Here is a 3,227-nt window from a genome sequence, read left to right on the forward strand (position 1 = left end):
TACATTGGATCACAATGACCAAACAACACAACAAAGACAATGATCCAACTGTACTGCCACGTCCAGACTTAGTGTAGGTCTGTAGGCCTCTTGGACCTTCATGTGAACCACTGCGTGTTGACTGGAGGTGAAACATGACTGACTGCTGTCCTCCTACCTGGACAATGCAATCTCACTTTCATTCTGCTGCAGATGGCCATTTTCATTTTACACCGTCCAAATTTACAGCTCAGGGCGCTGGGACGAATTCCAAATTGTGTGCAGATACAGGCCTACACTTCAAATAATTATGAGAAAAATCCAACGTAAAGAGAGCACTTCCATTAGGAAATAGTCAACATGAAATTTCGTCTTCTACTGACACCTGCTGGTCAAATTGAATAGTTGCAAATATTGTGAACAAGTTGTCATCTAATTCTAATCCTAAACAATATGGCCATTCGAAGTCAAGTATTAAGACAATTAATCAGGTTTGTACTGCTTGATTGAATACATTCATCCCGTTCCAGTGCACTAAAACCCACTTCCCTTCAGGACCGTGTCAGCGAAGCCAAAACTTCCTTGAGTGACGCTGTTTCCCAGCATGCAATGCGAGCTAGCGATTCACAATACTATTTCATCACAAACATGAATGTAAAAAATAAAAAGGGACGAAAAATTAAACTTCAGGAACACCAACCATTGCAATACAAGCAGAACTGGGCCGAAGTTTTATATTATGTACACCAAAATACAGCCTTCTGGTGGACAAGCTATTTAATCCGTGTCTTCCTATGGCACTTCAGTGGGTGGGAGCTCGTCGTAGAGCTCACGTGCTGGGTGGGTCACCCCACCAACCACCTCGGGGAAGGTCTAAGACAAGAGCCAATGGTTACCCATGCAGGGTATCACCTGATACGGGTGAGCGAGTGAACAGAAAATATGGGTCAACGTGTGCAGTCGTAACAGGAGAAGCTTGTTGGTGGAAATTATGCACTACAAGTGGATGTGACGATAATGAGTGCGGTGGATGAGGTGGAGCAATGCTCCAGAACCCGATTCAGACTACTCTCCCTCCACTTTTTTTGTTTTGTATGAGCGTTTAAAAAAAACAACATAATGATAATCGAATAAGCTTTAGTTTATTAATCAGAATTAAAACAAGTAGGTTTTGCCCTTACAAGGTTGTAGTTTTGTTATAGATGAGTTCCTTTGTTGTAGTTTGGCGCTTGAAAAACTATATATGGGATGTACCATGACCTGAGGGATTTCCTCATCCCATCCCAGCTTGGTTCTGATGCTGAATGTGAATGTATCTTGCTGTACATCCCACTGAGCTCCAAGGGCCCTCTCCATAGGGAGCTGGTCTCTGTCAAGGTTAAGTGTTTTTACCTCTTTAGCTCTCTGCTCTTCAGGAATGGCGGCCAGCACCGAGCGATGATTGCTCACCCACTTATTGAGCTTAAATCCACCTCTACCGCACAGGTCTGTTAGCTGCTGGTACAGATGTATTGCTTGTTCCACCGTGCTGACGGCCTTTAGACAATCATCCACATAGAAATTTTGACCAACAGTGTTTATAACCTCAGCTGGGAAGTCATGCTGATTGTCGTCGAATGAAGCACAGCTTGGGGATGACACTGCCCCAAAGATGTGGACCAGCATCCTGTGCTCTTGTAGGTCCTTTGTAATGTCCCCATCTGGCCACCAGAGGAAGCGTAAGAAGTTTACATCCCGGTTGGAAACTCTTACTTGATGAAACGTTCCCTCAATGTCAGTCATGAATGCTACAGGGCCTTGGCGAAAACGAAGCAGCAAACCTAGCAGTGTACTTGTCAAATTGGGACCCTGCAGGATCTCTTTATTTAATGATGTTCACTCACTTTCAATCTCACAGCCACTAAAAAACCTGATTGTGATTGAGAGGTCGGAGGAGGGATGACCATCAGGCTGGCTCGACTGCTCCTCCTTCTCAGCCGTGGTGCGGACCGCACCTGCAAGGCGTCATCCACTCTCTCACACACACACACACAAACATAGAGGCATCTAGACCCACCTGTGGGTCATATCACCCCCTCCCTTAAGAACTAAACCCTATTAACATACCTACAAACAAAACTAAACAAGAAAAACCTCAGTTCCCTCGAAATAAGAATTCCGCAGCTAGCCCACATCATAATGCATCTGCCAACACATTACCAACCCCCCTTCCTGTGGAAAATCTGGAGATTGAAGTCTTGCAGGGGCAGAGACCACCGCATCTACGAGGGCATTATAGTCTGTAAAAACCTGACCCCAAATTAACATCAAGATGAGCACTGTCAGAAGGAGAGCCAAAGCTTCTTTCTGAACTTCCCAATAATGACTCTGTGTGCGTGCTGCTTAGTTGTGGCATGTCCCTCTACTTCTATGTCATGGTGCAAAACTGACGTACGGCGGGGGTGGTCAGAAAACAATAGTGGGTGGCTCTCAATTAATTTAACAATATCATGACGGGCTGATGCAGGCAAATGGGACAAAAACGAGCTGAAGTTATTCATAATTTCAGAGTTTCCCAGGCGCGCCGAAGGAACACCGATTTTTTTTTTTTTTTTTTTTTTTTTCAATGAGCCGTCCCTCCGCCAATGGGCACGGAGGGGGCGGAGGCTCAGGCGACACATTTTTCCGAGCGAGTAACGCCCGGTTCACACTGGACGCGGAAGCGCCACGAAACGCCGCGAAGCGCCGCCGAGCGCTTCCATTCGGCGCCCACGTTAATCAATGTAGTAGTTCACACCAGACGCCAACAGGCGCGCGGCTCCCCTAGCGGATCGCGCCATGCATTTAACGTCAGTTCACTGGACGTGGAAGTGAAGCGCCGCCGAGCGCTTCCATTCGGCGCCCACGTTAATCAATGTGGTGGTTCACAGTAGACGCGAACAGGCGCGCGGCTCGCGGCATGCATTTGTTGTTTCGGCGTCTGCGAGCCGCGAGCGATCCTCGTCTACAGTACAGGAAGTCGCTCAATAAAAACGAGAAAATCCGGTGAATTTTCAAAATAAACTAATTTCAAAATAAAAACCGAATGACAAATTCGATCATATATCATATTTGTATGTTATATTTGTCAGTACATTATATCAGAGTGCGAGAGAGATTAAACACACACACACACACACACACAGAGGAAGACTTGATCAAAATACGTCTGTTTGATCCTAGAGATGCCGGTCAATGATCATTATGAAAGAGGTCTTGTCTTGAGATGG

The sequence above is a fragment of the Nelusetta ayraudi genome, unplaced genomic scaffold, assembly GCF_046127955.1.
Source record: "Nelusetta ayraudi isolate G7.1 ecotype Tasmania unplaced genomic scaffold, CSIRO-AGI_Nayr_v1 ptg000139l, whole genome shotgun sequence".
Taxonomy (NCBI): Eukaryota; Metazoa; Chordata; class Actinopteri; order Tetraodontiformes; family Monacanthidae; genus Nelusetta; species Nelusetta ayraudi.